Source organism: Arvicola amphibius, chromosome 12, assembly GCF_903992535.2.
Source record: "Arvicola amphibius chromosome 12, mArvAmp1.2, whole genome shotgun sequence".
Lineage (NCBI taxonomy): Eukaryota > Metazoa > Chordata > Mammalia > Rodentia > Cricetidae > Arvicola > Arvicola amphibius.
Window position 1 is genome coordinate 80004444 of NC_052058.2, and position 17832 is coordinate 80022275.

At 37.0% G+C, this 17832-nt stretch overlaps 1 protein-coding gene across 1 annotated transcript in view; it reads left to right on the forward strand.

The window, feature by feature from the left end:
• The first annotated feature begins 659 nt into the window (after positions 1–659).
• LOC119827887 (complement factor H-like) overlaps positions 660–17832 on the forward strand; it is a 47890-nt gene continuing 30717 nt past the window's right edge. The window contains exon 1 of the mRNA XM_038349833.2: positions 660–961. The gene's annotated coding sequence lies outside the window, so the exon portion shown is untranslated. The remainder of the gene's footprint in view (positions 962–17832) is intronic.

Below are 17832 nucleotides of genomic sequence, written 5' to 3' on the forward strand. Positions count from 1 at the left end.
TTCTACTCATCTCTCTCCCCCTTCTAACTCGTCCTATGTCTTTCTTGCCCCTCTCTAAATCTTGACCTCTTATTCTATAATCAACATCTTACATGTACTATATGTGTACACTAACAATCTACTGGCTCTAATTAATGTTGCTACATAAATGTGTTTAGAGATGACCACTTAGGTTTTGTAAATAAATAAATAAATATAATATTATATAATTTGTTAAAAATAATTTGTCAATATTCAAATTGAATACTACTTAGAACAAAAATTAACAATCAAGAGCCATGTTGTGCAAAGCAATGTCTCAAATAAATATCTGAGTAAAGGACTCTAACTAAACAATGGAGTAAATTGCTTCTCCCCCACTTACATTCACTAGTTCAGACAAATAGAGTCCATTTTCTTGGAGACCCAACATTGGGTGGAAACTGGGAGAGCACAGCAGTTAGAAATGAAGACAGAAGTTTCTTGACTGGTCCTGGATGTTGGTCCTAAAAATCCTGCCTAACTGAAGCTCCCCAAAAAGATTTTTAAAAGAGCCTTCACCTGCTTTCTGTTGTGTGGTTATGAAATCCAGAGGCAATCACCAGCCCCTGCTCCTCACATTCCGAGAAACCTGAACTTGTTTCCAGAGAAAAACAAGCTTGGCATTTACAAGAACAATGAGCAGGTCACAGGCAGGGTGCAGTAAGGGCAGGGATCAAACGCCCAAGCAGCTAGACTTGTAGTCTATGCTTTGCGTTTACTTTGCAGAAGTTGCTGGGAGGCGGATCATTTAGTGATCCTGATTTCCTAAGCTGACTGTCCAACTTCATTTTGGGGGCAAGTCTTTCCCTGCAGTAACCCACAGTTCTTCACAGAGACTGGTGGTGCTGTAATGTCATCTTGCATCCTAGAAAGATCCAAACCATGAGACCATCAGCAAGAATTATCTGGCTTATGTTATGGACTGTTTGTGTAGCAGAAGGTAAGTTTATTACAGATTGCCTTTTTCCCTTCTGGCAGAGCCACACTATAAAATATTTGCAGATAATATTTCTCATAGCAATCATTCAAATGAAGTCTAAAAAATGTGAGGGAATTACTGGTCTGTAACCTCATGACCTTTGGTGCTAAGTTTAAAGGTTGCAAGTAGTTCATTTGACTGCCGTAATTGATGGTTCCTCCCAATGTAAAACACAATAGTCCTTGAAAAATGTTTCTGCAATTCATAGTTCGGTATAGTCATTTAGCTTGTAGTCATCAAGAAATACAAACCTCTTCTTTGCATTAACATCCCTGAAATAATTCATGTAAAATTAGTGAGAAATATGTAAATATCTGTACTTAGTGAAAACTTTTACAAATTTTTTAGTGAGTGAATTTATTTCAGGCATAATTCTTTTTTATGGCAATTCTTGATTATGCTTTGTCTTTTTTATGCTTTGTGTTATCTTTTAAAAATTATTTTTATTGTTTTATCAACCTGTATATTTTCTCTGCTCCCCTTCCTGTCTGTCCCCTTTAACCCTCTCCCAAGGTACCCATGCTCCCAATTTACTCAGGAGACCCTGTCTTTTTCCACTTCCCATGTAGATTAGATCCATGTATGTCTCTATTAGGGTCCTCTTTGTTATCTAACTTCTCTGTTTGTGAATTGTAGGCTGGTTTTTCTTTGCTTTATGTCTAAAAGCCATTTATGAGGAAGTACAAAAGATATTTGTCTTTTGGGTCTTGGTTGCCTCACTCAATGTGATGTTTTCTAGATTTCTATCCATTTTCTGTAACATTCAAGATGACCCATCACTTACAACTGACTTTGCCGTAACGTTAAAGTTTGGTATGTAAGAACGGCATGTATGAGACTAAAAAGGTTATAAAATTTGACACATATTTCTGTTTGCCTGGTGAGTGTGTATGGAACGTATACTCTTGTGAAATCTTTTTGTGGCCTGTGTAATGTGAGTGTGGGAGCTCTTCCCCCATGTCAATAACAGAAGTTCCATCTCTATCATTGAGTTAAATTCCATCAAAACGATTTGCTTTATCCTATGAAGGGGTTCACTTTCCTAGTTCATAGGTAGCCAGTAATGTGACAAGCATTCAGTTGACTTATTTTTCTCATTTTGGATTGTTTTAAAAAATAGGCTGTTCTAACACTCTGCTTTGTCCGTAATCTTACTATAATCCTCCTGTGTCAGCCCCCCATGTGCTGAGGTTACAGGTGCTAGCGACTGCCATACCTGACTTAGCACTTGTTATATCCAGTGAATAACACAACGTTAATCATTTTTCCAGATGTTTCACTTAGCCAACCTTTGCAATTTGAGCCTTTGCCGTGGCCTCTACTCACTGAAGAATATTAACACACAGGCTCTAACTGGACATTTGCCTCTCCAGACAAGAAAGACAGATATGGTTTCTCAGTTATATCTTTCATTCAAATTCTTAAAATTTGTTTAAGAGTGTTTAATATTTTTGAATGACCTATACAATTATATTTTGTAATTTATTCTTTGAATTTTGGCTTATATTTCTTATATTCGGATACCTTTTAGACTAAAGCATTCATTTTCTTATAAATGAAAATATAAGTATTATTAAAATGAGATATGATTATATTGGATAAGATTTATAAAGCAGTGTTGATATTATTAACTATAACTCAACCTTTTCTCATCATAAGTCAATGCTTTGGTCTTTTATTTTAATGTTCTATGTTCATACTGCTTTGCTGAGATATTTTTGAAAGTATATATTATAAACAAAGATCTATTTTATTCGTAGCTAATTCTTAAATCTTAATAAATGATACAATGAAATGAAGCTGTTTATGTAAACACCAAGTTTACATAAATATTAAAAGGAAGTGCCCTCTAGTTTACATGAAAAATTAAAAATTTAATTACATTAAAAAATTAAAAATCCTCATACCATGGATTCCAGCTGATTTTCTTGTTATTGTTGGATATGATTTTTCATGTATTGAAGTGTGGTGCTCGTTCTTACTGCTGAGTTGGGCTGCACTGTCCCCATTACTGTTCCAAGGGCTTTACAGTAAGAGATGAAGAAGGAGTTTAATATTAAAAGCATTATGTAGAGTAACCCTTATGATATTCCACAAATTCACACAATGAAGAGACAGATGTGGAGAAGTTTCATGGACATTCAGTGGACACAGAGCTCCCTCTTCATTCTTAGCTTGGCCAGTAGCCTGGGTCTGTCTGAAAAGTAAACAATTTCAACAGTCTATCAACTTAATGGGAATTTCCCCATGTAGCAGAACTTTAATCAATTAAAATTGTTACATATATGCTTCAATATTTATGATTGTTTCTTTTCCCTACATCAGACACTGGCTACTGGACTGATTAAAAAAATGATTGTGAAATGCTATCCTAATTCTTTCCTAAACCTGGAAGAAGAGGCAAGCATTTCATAAATCACTTCTGCTTTGATAAATATCAACATTCTTCCAAAACCAAGGTTTCAGAAGGAAGGCTGAACACGTTAATGAACTTGCTTGCAACAGAATCTGACTACTTGAATTAAATCCATGGAACCTATAAGGTGAAAGAAAGAAAAAGACCTTCTGCAGGCGATGTTCCAGTTTCCATAGGCAAGCATGGCCACTGGATATCACACCTCCCCATATTAAAAACACAAAAAGAAAAGTACAACTTTAACAAAAATTTTAACTTTTTTTTTTTTTTTTTTTTTTTTTTTTTTTTTTTTTTTTTTTCCTCATGGTTTATTTTTTTTTATATTTAAAAATTACCATCTCCTTCCCTCCTCCTCCCCCCCTCCCTCCAATCACTTCTCCCCTTTCTCTCCCCTCCTTCTCCCCCTTCCCTCCCTCCATCCCTCCACCCATACCTCCCCTCCCTCCCTCTCAAGGCCAAGGATCCATCAGGGTTCCCCCACTCTATGCTTAAGACCAAGGTCCCTCCCAACTCCCCCCAGGTCCAGGAAGGTGATCGACCAAGTGAGAAAGGCTCCCACAGAGCCCGTCCATGAAGAAGAATCAGAGCCCAGAGCCATTGTCCTTTGCTTCTCAGTCAGCCCCCGCTGTTGGCCACACTCAGAGAGACGGGTTTGGTCGCATGATCCATCAGTCCCATTCCAACTGGAGTTGGTGATCTCCCATTAGTTCTGTCCCACCGTCTCCATGAGTGAACGCACCCCTCTCGTTCCTGACTTTCTCCCTCATGTTCTCGCTCCTTCTGCTCCTCATCGGGACCTTGGGAGCTCAGTCCAGTGCTCCAATGGTGGGCTCAGTCACCTTCCCCATCTGTCGCCAGCTGGAGGTTCCCTCACGGTCCTGACTTTCTTTCTCATGTTCTCTCTCCTTCTGCTCCTCATCAGGACCTTGGGAGCTCAGTCCGGTGCTCCAAGGTGGGGCTCTGTCATTTTCTTCATCTATCGTCAGGTGGAGGTTCTATGGTGATATGCAAGAAATTCATCAGTTAACAAAAATTTTAAAAGGGAAGAACTATGAACCTAGCTTTCTTTTTGTCCTTGCTTTTCCATATGTCAAGGGCTGCCTAATACATTTTTAGTGTAGTACCTGCCTGTGTTTACACTCCTAGCTGCTAGGAACTTTAAATGCTGATTCTTGCGAAATCACATGCTACAAATTGGGTAAGATTTACAGGACATCCTGTAACATAAGAGTTCCTTCATCAAGCTATGTAATTTTAGTTCTGGGGAATGGATTATACCCAAGCTTTCCAAGCACACATTTTACTCTCACAATTGAATGTTGTGTGAAATTTTCCACAGCCCAGAATTACTGAAACAAACCAATTAAACCTGTGCAGAATCACAACCAAATAACTCTGCAAACTTCCAGGAGAGATAAGTGTTCTTTGATCCTGGAAGTTTAAAGAACAAAAACGTTCTTTTAGGCTTCAAGATTTTAGTCATAGAATGGAGAATTCATTTAATTCTATATTATGTTATTTTTAAGTGAAAGATATTTTTGAATTAATTTGACTTTGATTTGGAAAATTTGGTCTTATATATTAATTATGAATTAATAATAGTTACTCTTTAGAGATTAGAAGGAAAAGTTATTTGTGCTTTTATTTAAAATGCTATGATAAATGGCAAAAAGTCAACTGTGATGTAAACTATTTCTTTTATTTCTTAAGAGGAAGAATTTGTGGAATTTTTCCTTCATTCTATGTCCACAGTCCACGGCAAGGCAACTTGTAGTGTAGAGTTTGCCCCATCTTTTTTTTTTTTTCTTTTCTCTATTTTCGAGACAGAATTTCTCTGTGTAACTTTGGCACCTGTCCTGGATATAGCTTTATAGACCAGGCTGGCCTCAACCTTACAGAGACACACCTGCCTCTGCCTGCTGAGTACTGGGATTAAAGGTGAGGACTGATCACCAAAATATACTGAAGAAATTGGTCATCAAAAGAACAGATAATCCAATTTAAAATGGGGTAGACCTAAACAGAGAACTCCTCAGCAAAGGAATCTAAAATGACTGAAAGATTATTAATAAAATGTTCAACATCCTTAGCCATCAGAGAAATGGAAATCAAATCAACTTTGAGATTTCTATCTTACACCTGTAAGAATGACCAAGTTCAAAACACTGATTGGCGACTTATGTTAGAGAAGATGGGGCGGTGGGGTAAAGAGAAACACTCCTGTATTTCTATTGGGAGTGAAAGCTGATAAAGCCCTATGGATATCAGTATGACTATTTTTCATAAAATTAGGAAACAATCTTCTCTAAGACCCAGCAATACCACTTTTGGGTATATACCCAAAGGATGCTCAATCATACCACAAGTAGATGTGCTCAACTATGTTCATAGCAGCATTTTTAGTCATAACCAGAACCTGGAAACAACCTAGATGCTCCTTGACAAAAGAATGGATAAGGAAAATGTACATATACACAATGGAGTACTACACAACAGAAAAAAATCGTGACATCTTAAAAACTTAAGGCAAATGGATGAATCTAGAAAACATCATATTGAGTGAGGTAACCCAGACCCAGAAAGACAAATATATGTACTCACTCATTAGTGGCTTTTGACATAAAGCAAAGAAAACCAGCCTAGAATTCACAATACCAGAGAACCTAGACAACAACCTGGACCCTAAGAGAGACATACATTGATCGACTTTACATGGGAAGTAGAAAAAGACAGATCTCTTGAGTAAATTGGAACTGTGGATATCATGGGAGAGAACAGAAGGAAAGGGGAGAGTAAGAAAAGGGAGCAGAGAAAAATGTATAGCTCAATAAAATCAATTTTAAAATGGCATGTGCCACCACCATCATAGTAACTGAAAACTGCAAAACCCATTCATCCAGTCTTTATTGTTTGATATAGAGTTTTATTTTACAACCCAAGCTGGCCTTGCACACCTCGTCTTCCAGTCTTAGCTTCTGAATTACTAGAATTTAACATCCAGAAACACCTGCTCAGGTTTTTTTTTTTTTCTCCATTTCTCAACTAAATTCACAGGAATAGCTGGTCCTTCCTTAGAAGAATGGGGAGAAAATTCTTTTAAATTCCAGATTGTCAAAACCTTTTGAAGAAGCATCAATAATTTTCTCTCCCAAGTGAAAAAAGAAAAAAATCTTTCATAAAAAGAGGAATGACCCGTCCTCCAAACATGTAATAGAGTAACATTATACAGACTGAACAAGTTATATTTAGGAAAATATATGAATATCATATATGCAGGTAATAACAATGATAAAAATTAGAGTCCTTTAATTTGCAGAGAGCAAGGAGGGATATATGTGAGATTGGAGTGACAAAGGGAATGAGAAAATTAATTATATTATACTTAAAAGAAATGATAGTTAAAAATAGGAATTTCCATAGAAATTAGAAAATAATGTGGATTTACATAGTAAAAATATGTGTCTGCAATGGTTGAGGTTACTCATGAAACCAATCTTGGCATCTTGCTTTTATGCTCCTATCAAGGGTTTGTAAACTTGATAAGTCATAGGATAGGCAAGGACTTACATGTATGCACCTTTTAAACATTTCCTTTATTTTAAATTATACTGAACAATTAGAATTACTGCTGCAGTCTAAACTATGATTATCATAATAGTTTCAAAGCCGTAAGACATATTAAAAACGCTGAACTCATCCATCCTTGACATTTGTCTGACTTTCTTGTTTGGGGCAAAGGGGAAAGAATTCACAACTACAAAGGAAGCACCTGTTGCAAATTAAATAATCCGCTTCCACTTGCAAAGCTGTAGCTTTACTATTATGCAAACAACACCAGGCCTATTGCAGTTGTTTTGCCTCTCCCCAGAGACTCTCTCTACTGAGTCTGAGAATTGGAAGGAAAGGGAAGTAGTCTTTTCATCACAAGCCATGGAAGGAAGGAGCCTCTGACATTTCCCTAGGGAAAGTGGGGAAATGTATAACTCAATTAAAAACAGCAAAGTATATAAAAAATAAAAAAAATCCAGGAATGTAGAAGAAGAGAAGACAGCATAGGACATTCTTTTTTTGAGTTTTTTGAGCCTTGAATTCATATTTTCATAAAAAAAGACTACAGAGACGAGGTCAGGAAAACATGCGCCCTGTGTAGTAAGGTCCCCGCACAGTCCAGACATTTACACAACTTCTCCATGGTCGTCATTGCGATCCCAGGGGCTAGAGGTCCAGTTATGCAGACATTTGCTTCTTCACGATCCACCCTAAGAGAGTATGTGAGTGTTGTAGATCTTTATGTAAACTAGAAAAATGGGCAATACTGGTTAATTATTCAAATTAGGTTTTAATTTCAGTAGGACAAATAACCCCTACCCACAAGACCCATATTTTCAGGAATTGTGTTGCATTTCCCTAAATGATGCTTTTTGGCATTATGCTGGGTCCCAGTTCTCTTCTGTGTTTTCTCTTCTGCAACTCTTAAAATACCTGACATGTTTATAGTACCACAAACCCAACCAACCTGTAAATTACATGGAAGAGACAATACAGTTAAATTTAGTGATATTCTGTGTGACTTATTGTAAAATCTCACTGATAGAGGATGAGCAACCAAGTTTTTCTGAGACAGGAAGCCTTTTCTGTGTCCAAATGCTGTGGAAGTTGTCAAAGACTGGAGAAACTGCTCACAGGCAGGGAGTAAGGTGGATTGTGATGGCAAACCTTGCTTATTTTTAGCACAGCCATACTCTAGAAATGCACGTGCCCTTTACCTGAATATGATTTTAAACTGCAACTCTTAAGTACTGTGATCTAGAATTATTCTGAGGTAGAAATTGCCACATAGTAAATAGTCTTCATCTTTGGACTTAGATTGCTCAATTTTGAAATTTCCCCACCCATGAAAAATACACAAGGTAACTGGGAGAAAACTGTTACATTTTGGTTAAAATGAATTAAAAAACAAAACAAAACAAAACAAAAAAAAACAGTTTCAGAGAAAGTCAAGTAACCAAACAGAAAAAAAAAAGAAATTTCTACTTGGAAATAATAAAAAGAGCAGAAAAATTTGACAGAGCACTTTTGTTTTTGACATTTTAACTTAAAAGCTTAGTTTCTCACAAACGGTGCTAATTGGAAATGCAATAAACAGAGGATGATTATAGAAACACCCCTTCAAAGATTCCTAAAAACTTTTTACACTTTGCCCTAAATGCTAGAGGTTCCTGACTCAAACACTGTAACATAGATTCACACTTGGTGCTACCTCCAGGGCAGCCTGGATGCCAAGACTGGCTGGGGGTGCTGGGATTGAGACAGGGAAGCTTCTTTTAAGGTGGAAGAACAGTAACCTTTATTTTGCCCCAACTAAAGCCTTTTACATTGGGAAGCTTCTGCGGAAAATCACTGGCCAGAAAGAACACAAACATCCTTGTCAATTACAGACCACAAGGAAGTTCCACTGTAGGTCAGGGGGAGTGAGGGCAGCTAGATCACAACAACTTGGGAGATGGATAGATGAACAGTATGTTGTGGAGAGTTGTCAGTGCAGACAACAGGCTTTCAAATTACCAGACAAGGGTTCCCTTGTCTTTTTTTTTTCCTCCCAAGTCTGTTCTTTATTATTCTTCCAGCTCTATCTTTAAGTTTTCAACTTGTCACTCTCAGTGACATCTGTGCATATTGCCAATAGGGACATATGTCCTGGAAATGATTCTACAGCTCTGTTTGTCCTCACTCTTTCTTTTATCCCCGTTCACTTTTTAATGACTTCTCATTATTATATGGGTCATACAGTCATACCTTCCAGGGGTAGTCATTTAGTGTACAGGAGAAGAATTAACAGTGTATTTAAATATTCAAATATTGAAGTTCATGTTATAAACTATAAAACTGCTAAAGCAGGAAACTAAAATTTGGAAACGATTATGCTCTATTTGGAATGGAATTTTGTTCATCTGCCAAAAAAAAAAAACAGAAATTATGAAACTAATAGCAAACTAGATAAATCCAGACTCAGAGAGACAAACATTGCATGGTTCCTTTTATAATTTGCATCCTAGTTTATAGTGCATATACTTAATAGTTATTCGTTTTGATTGTAGTGTATATGTACACATGTATATACATGGGTGGGAATTCGTAGCGGAAATGGAACTAGAAATAGAAAAGGTACTGTGGAGAATGGGGAAATGGAAAACACGCATGATCTGAAAGCTAAAAGAAACACTGGGGTAGGTGGGCCCAAGGCAGAGGAAGGAGTATAAAGAATAAAAGAAAACTATTTTTGAAAAACTGTAGGAAGAGCCAGGTGGGATGGAGCATGCCTCTTTAATCCCAGTACGAGGGAGGGGTAGAAGCAGACAGACCTTTGTGAGTTCAAGGCCAGCTGCTCTTCAAAGTGACTCGAGGGTCAGCCAGGGCTATACAGAAAAATCCCTGTCTCATGGTATGGGATGGGGGTGTGATAATAAAATCACAACCCTCTGTATACTAATTTAAAAGTAAAATTAAGATAAAAATTAGAATGGGTCAAGAGGGATAGAGGATGATATGTAACATGAGGGCCGGCTTGTTGGGTTTCTGTCCTGCCCAGTTCCCCACAGCCGGCAAGCCCCAAGAAATCACACAGAGGTCTCCATTAAGTTATAAAACTGATTGGCCCACTCGCTAGGCTTTTCTTAGACCTTGTAGCTTATATTAACCCATTATCCTTATCTATGTTAGCCACATGGCTCAGTACCTTTTTCAGCAGTGCAGATCACATCCTGCTTCTTCAGTGATCTGGGCAGGAGTGCAAGGAATGGGCTTCCTCCTTCCCAGAATTCTCCTGTTCTCGTCGCCTCTACTTCATATCTGGTTAACCTGCTTATACTTCCTGCCTCACTTCCTGTCTGGTTAATCTGCCTATACTTCCTGTCTGGCCAATCAGCATTTATTTAAAACATGATTGACAGAATACAGAAAATTCTCCTGCACCAATGATGTTTGACTAGATATATTTTTGCTGCTTTAGTTTTAAGTTGTTTATCTGAAACAGAGTCATACAACAGCACAAGCTGGTCTCAAATCACAATCTCCCTTCTCCAGCATGCTAAAAGACATGGAGCCTCATGTAGGCAGGTTTTGAAAGCTGCATAGGAGTTAGTCAGATGATGGCAAAAGGAGGTTATGGATTGGGAAAATATAAATTATACAGAAAGAAATAAAGTGGTTCTGCAAAACTGGAACTCACATCTGCATATCCAAGTAAAGTCTCCTTAATTTCTACAAGAATTAGGAGTAAGGTTTCATAAAGCACGGTCATGAAAAACTCAGAGACAGATATTGGGGTTCAATCTGAAGACCAGAAAAGCAAAGCAGCCACCATTGTTACCTAGACCTCGGTCCAAAATGGCTATCCTGCTTCTAGGAATCTCAGAATGAGACTGAAACTGAGAGCTGTTTCTTCCCACTTTATAATCCTCTCTAGTTCTGGGATTAAGAGCATGCCACCATTTACTGCTGGTTCTATGGCAAAACTAGTATGGCTACTGAGATTAAATGTGTGTGGTCATTGCTGCCTGGTCTGCAAGGCTGGCCAGTGTGGCTGTTTTACTTTTCTGATCCTCAGGTAAGCTTATTATTAAAATGCAAATGAAATACTACTATAGTTCTAAAGGAGTTGTTTTCCCCCTTTGTTTTCATCCTTATCCTCAAGATCCCACTGATAACGCTCTGAATTTTTGCTATCTAAATGTCTATGTTTATTTGCTCCATCCTGCAACTAAGCTACTTTTTTGAGGCAGTCATTCAAGCCTAAGAAAAAACATTTCAATATAAACTAATGGTTTATCTTAAAAAGACAACAAAGTGCTTTGAAATCATACTTGGTGTTTGGAGACTGCAGTCCAAACAAGCCCATTTCAGATGTATTGGAATGAATGCATTTCATGCTGCCTCCTCACAATGGACACAATTGCCAGCTCCTCCTGCCAATTCTTTGAGGTTTCATCATGACCCCTTTATGCTCTTGCTTCTCCTCAAGGTTAACATTTTTACAAATAAGCTATGTAATTATCCCCTTTATATTTTAGAAATAAAAATTTATATTTTTAAATATTTAAGTATCATTTGAACCTAAATTTTTATAGTTTGTTTTTTTAAAGTATTTTATTGCAACTAATATTTATTTGTTCACAATATAACCAAACTCTATATTCTTCCACTATTCATAAAATACTCTGAATATTTTTAATTAAGAAAGTCTCTTTGTCTCACCATATAGTCATAAAGTACTATCGTTTATAACAATAAGAGGCAGAAGGGAAATGTAATGAAAATACCTATATTGATATTTCTATTTATTCATTTGTTTTATTTTTTCTAAGGAACTTATAGCTTTCAATTTATAGCATATTCTACCATCTATTAATAGATAATATTTTAAAAGTGATACCATGTATTTTTTTTCTAAAAATTTTTAAGAAGCTATAGTAAATGAAGAAAGAGGCTTCCTTTGACTTTAATCTACCAAAAGTGTGGGGTACAGAGATACATCTTACAAAATATGAAAATTCATTAATATTTATTTCATTTCTGCAAGAATTTTTCAAACAATCATTAAGAGACATATTGCCATTGGAAATAGGGAATTATATCTTGTTTGTGTGTGCATATCACCTCTTTAAAATTTGAATATGAAAAACTGGTGAATCATAATTACTGAATATCAGATATTTGCTTTTAACTTTAAAAAAATTACACAATTATCTCCCTCAAGATAAAATAAAAAGGATCCTGTTTCCAGATAGTGAAACCTATACACAGGGATGTTTCAAATTCCAGCAAGTATGGAGAAAATCAGCACAGGCAGTTTTCGAAAACACCATGAACTGTCCATTTATTTCCTGCAAAACACATAGGATCAGACTTCATTTGTTCTGACCTGAATAAATATATAGGCACAAGAAAGGTGATTCCACTCATTCACTGGTAGTTGGATACCAAAGGCATGCCCCTTCTCAGGGGCTTTAAGATGAATCATCCCCCTGACGTGTTTTTATCCTTTTGAAACCATTGCTGTGCTCCCTGTTTAATAAGCACCTGCTCTATTTTGCTAACAATTTCCCATTTATTTCAGGAAATTTTTCGCATATTTATGTTGACAGATAGACTACATGATAAAAAGATCTTGTTACAGTCTATTTTAGAACTCTGAGAATATTTTTCAGTGGAACTTGAGAAATTCTGTTGTCTGTCACCATCATAAGACACAATTAACTGTCATTGTAGAAATATGGTGAATCGTTAACAATTTTATCTCTAACATGAGTTACTGGTACATGCTATGTTGAGAATCTAAACAAGGACAAACAGCACGTTCATTTGAAGGGATGAAGGTCTCAGCAGCAACTGAAAGCAAAGGGAATCTTCATTTTCAGAGAGCTCACATTTTGAAGCACCAAGTTTGTGCTGCGGTGGTGGTGGGGTATTAGCGCCATCTAGTGTATAAAAGCTTAGTTACGGAAGTGATGGAAAATTAATGGAATGTAATTGATTACAAAAGTTCACTAAAACAAGTGTTCTAAATACTAGGAAAATACTCAAAGGAAATATGTGTTTCTGACAACTTAAGCAAACGATTTATTCCTCTGTAAGCTATTGTGTTTTTTTATTTTTATCATGTGGTAAAATGACATCTTAAAGATACAAGTTGTAGGTGGGACTTGCCTCAGGTTGTTGTCTTTAAAAGAGAAAGTTTATGAGCCAGGCAATGGTGGTGCGAGCCTTTAAACTCAGCACTCAGGAGACAGGGGTAGGCGGATCTCTGTGAGTTCGAGGACAGCCTGGTCTGATGGTTGGACTGGAGGAAGTGTGGATATGGGAGCAGGGAAGTAGATATCTTAATTAAGGGAGCTATTTTAGGGTTGGCAAGAGAATTGACTTTAGATGGGTTCTCAGGTGTCCAAGGAGATGTCCCCAGATTGTCCCTTGGGCAGCAAAGGAGAGGGAGTCTGAACTGTCTTTTTCTCATAGCCACACTGATGAATATCTTGAATATTATCATAGAACCTTCATCTGGCGATGGATGGAGATAGAGACAGAGACGCACATTGGAACACTGGACTGAGCTCCCAAGGTCCAAATGAGGAGCAGAAGGAGGGAGAATATGAGCAAGGAAGTTAGGACCTCAAGGGGTGCGTCCACCCACTGAATTGGTGGGACTGATCTAATGGGAGCTCACCAAGGCCAGCTGGACTGGGACTGATGGAGCATGTGATCAAACTGGACTCTCTGATTGTGGCTGACGTGGAGGGCTCAATGAGAAGCCAAGGACAATGGGACTGGGTTTTGATCCTACTGCATATACTGGCTTTGTGGGAGCCTAGTCTGTTTCGATGCTCACCTTTCTAGATCTGGATGGAGGGGGGAGGACCTTGGACTTCCCACAGGGCAGGAAACCCTGACTGCTCTTAGGACTGGAGAGGGAGGGGGAGGGGATGGGAGGAGTAGGAGGAAAATGGGAAGAGGGGAGGAGGTGGAAATTTTTAATAAACATCAGTGTATTTATTGTAAAATTAAGTAGCAGGCATCATTAAAAACAATTCTTTACCATAGCACTAATATTCCATAGCCATAATTCCAGCCCAAATAGGAAGAAAAGAGTCTCAAGAGCATGAACAATAGTCAGAGACTCACTTGTAATGATGAGATGCAGCAGGCCTGCTTTTCATCCTGTCCGGATCCCACATGGCTCGCTTTACACTCGAAATAATTACACGGAAACTGTATTCATTTAAATAATGCCTGCCTCATTAGTTCTAGCCTCTTATTGACTAATCCTCACATCTTGCTTTAACCCATATTTAGTAATCTGTGTAGCACCACGAGGGGTGGCTTACCAGGAGAGATCTTAACCTGCATCCCTTTCGGAGAGGAGAGGCATGGCGACTGCCTGAAGTGTCTGCCTCACTACCTTCTTCCCAGCATTCTGTTCTGTTTACTCCGCCTACCTAATTTTCTGTCCTATCAGAGGGCCAAGGCAGTTTCTTTATTAACCAATAAAAGTAACACATAGACACTTCTCCATCATGCACTTGTGACAGTCCCATAGAAATGCAAAGCTAATGGCTATAATACATGCACAAAGGACCTGCTGCAGCTCTGCCCACTCCCTGTGCTTGTTGTTTTAGTGTCTGTGAGCTCATATGAGCCTTGATTGATTAATAATATATAGAGCCTTGTTCTCCTGGTGTTCTCCATCCCATCTGTGTCTTATATTCTTTTGTTTTCCTCTTCTATATGATTCCCTAAGCTCTGTTAGAGAGGATTTAATGGAGAGCTCAATTTAGACTCTCCACCTAATATCTGACTGTGAGTCTCTACCCCTGTTCCCATCTGCTGACAGAGATGGGATGATGACTGGACAAGGTACAGGTCTACAAGCATAGCAGAATACCTTCATCCTTCCTTTCTTCCTTTCTTCTGCCATTCCTTCCCTCTTCCCTCCTCCCTCCCTCCTCCTCCCTCCCTCCCTTCCTCCCTCCTTCCATCTCTTGCTCCCTCTCTCTCTCCCTCCCTTCTTTCTTTTCTTCCTTCCTGTTTGTCTGTCTTATTTATTTACCAGTAGTGTTTGCTTTTACCCTAGGTGGTCTGTGGGCTATCTAATCTCTAATTCTTGGTTACTCAAGAAATGTTTGGTATGGGTTCCTTCTTATGGAGAGGGCCTTAGATCAAATAAGACATTGGCTGGCTATGACCACAAGTTCTATGCTAGTACTTTCCCAGAGCATTAAGCAGGCAGAAAATATAATAGATAAGAGGATTTGGAACTCAGTTAGTGTTTAAATTTTTGTTAGCCTGCAGAGGACCTTCCAGCACCCAAAGGACTAGAATCTAGGTTTGAAGATCCCATGTAGGTACCACCTTAACTTCTCCATGTTCAGTGAGTTTGTACGTGTCATTCTGACATGGAGGCCCCTCCCAATGTGTAAAGAAGAATCCATTATTTTTAGCAAAAGCCTAGGATTTGGGGGATTTTCATGGAAACATCTTGATCAACAACTCAATTTAATGCAAACCAGTCCTGCTACTGGAAGCATATTTAATAACAAGACAAGGCCCAGATGAGACTATGTATCATCCATTATCGGGAGACCTTATTAGGATCCCCTTCACATGCTTTATCCCTCAACTGTCTCTCCCCAAATTCTCTCCCTCTATCTTACCTCCTTTACCCATTCACACTGTGTATGTGTGTGTGTGTGTGTGTGTGTGTGTGTGTGTTTATGTGCATGTTTTAATCTTCAAAATTTAGGTGTTCATTGGTTTTTTGTTTTTTGTCTGGGTCTTTGTGTCTTTTTTTTATGCCAGTCCCATGTGGCTGTTATTTCTTTGGCCTGCAGTACAACTTGAAATCATTGAAATCAGGAATGGTGGGATCTCCAGCAGTTCTTTTATTGTTCAAGATTGTTTTAGCTCTCCTGGTGTTTTTGTTTGTTTGTTTGTTTTTGTTCTTTCATCTGAAGTTTGAGATTGTCATTTCAAGGTCTATAAGGAATTGTGTTGTAATTTTAATGGGTATTGCATTGAATTTCCGTCTTGCTTTTGTAGAGTGTCCGTTTTTACAATATTAATCCTACCAATCCATGAGTATGGGAGATCTTTCCATCTTCTGATATCTTCTTCAATTTCTTTCTTGAAAGACTTTAACTTTTTATCATATAGATTTTTTTACTTGCAGGGTTAGTATTAAATCCAACATATTTTATTTTATTAGAGGTTATTTTAAAGGATGCTATTTCCATTATTTCTTTCTAAATCTATTTTTTGTTTTAATATATAGGGACTACAATTTTTTTAGATGTTTCCTGCATCTAGTCACCTTGATGGAAATATTTATTGGTTGTATGAGTTCCCTGGTGGAATTTGGAGGATTTTTTATTTTTGCTAACATATCATCCTCAAATAAAGAAATTTTGAATTTTCCTTTCAAAGTTGTGTCCCCTTGATCTCCTTCATTTGTCTTATTGTTCTAGCTACACTTTTAAGTAATATATAGAATAGCTTTAAAGAGAATATACAACCTTTTTTGTTCCTGATTTCAGTGTAATTGCTTTGAGTTTCTCTCACTTTAATTTGATTTTGGATATAATCTTCAGCATATTTTCTTTATAGTGTTTATGTATGTCTCTTTTATCATGAAGGGTTATGGTATTTTGTCAAGGTTTTTATGGCACCTAATGAGATGATCATGTACGTTTTTTTCTTTCAGTTTATTTATATGGTGGGTTATATTGACTGATTTTCTTATGTTGGTTTATCTCTCTATCACATGATTATGGAGGATGATTTTTTATGTGTTATTGGATTCTCTTTTCAAGTATTTTATCGAATAGTTTTGTATCTATGTTCATAAGGGAACTTGGTCTGTAATTCTCTTTGTTGAGTCTTCATGTGGTTTGGGAATGAGTGTTATTATGGTCTCATAAAATGAATTGAACAATGTTATTTTTATTTCTCTTTTACGAAATAATTTGAGGAATACTGGTACTCTTCATTGAAAGCCTGGTAGAATTGTGCTCTAAAACCATCCTCTTTTTTAAGCTTAATATTTTTTGATGGTATTTATTTGTTTAGGGTTTGTCAGTCTATTTAAACTGTTTATTTGACCTTGATTTAATTTTAGTAAGTGCTAGCTATTGAGAAAATTAGCTATTTCTTTTAGATTTTTCCATTTTTTTTTTTTAGAATTTAGGTTTTAAACATGTCTATATGATTTTATAAATTTTCCTGGAGTCCTTTGTTATGTTCCCCTTTTCATATATTATTTCAATAATTTGGACATTCTCTGTCTTTTAGTTAGTTTAGATAAAGGTTCCTCTATCTTGTTAATTTTCTTGAAGTACCAACTGCTTTTTTTTATTGATTTTTGTACTGTCCTTTTTGTTTCCATTTTATTGAATTCAGTCCTCATTTTGATAATTTCTTGCTGTTTAATCCTCTTAAGTGTACTTATTTCTTTTAATTTTATAGTTTTCAGATGTGCCGTCAAGTTGCTAATAAAAAATTTCTTTATTTTTTTTTATCGAAGCACTTACTGTTATGAACTCTTCCTTTGCAATGCTTTCATGTATTCCATAATTTGGGGTATGTTGTGTATTCATTGTCACGAAATTCTAGGAAGTATTATTTTTTTTTCTTCCTTGACCCAGTAACCATTCAATGCAACATTGTTCAATGTACATGAACTTATAAGTTCTATGTTGTTTCTGTTCTTGCTATATTCACCTTTAATCCATGATAGATTGTATACAATTATTTCACTTTGCTTCTATCTATTGAGACTTGCTTTGTTTCTGAGTAAGTGGTCAATTTTTGAGAAAGTTCCATGAGGAACTAGGAAGGATGAATCTTCTTTTGTGTGGGGGTGAAATGTTCT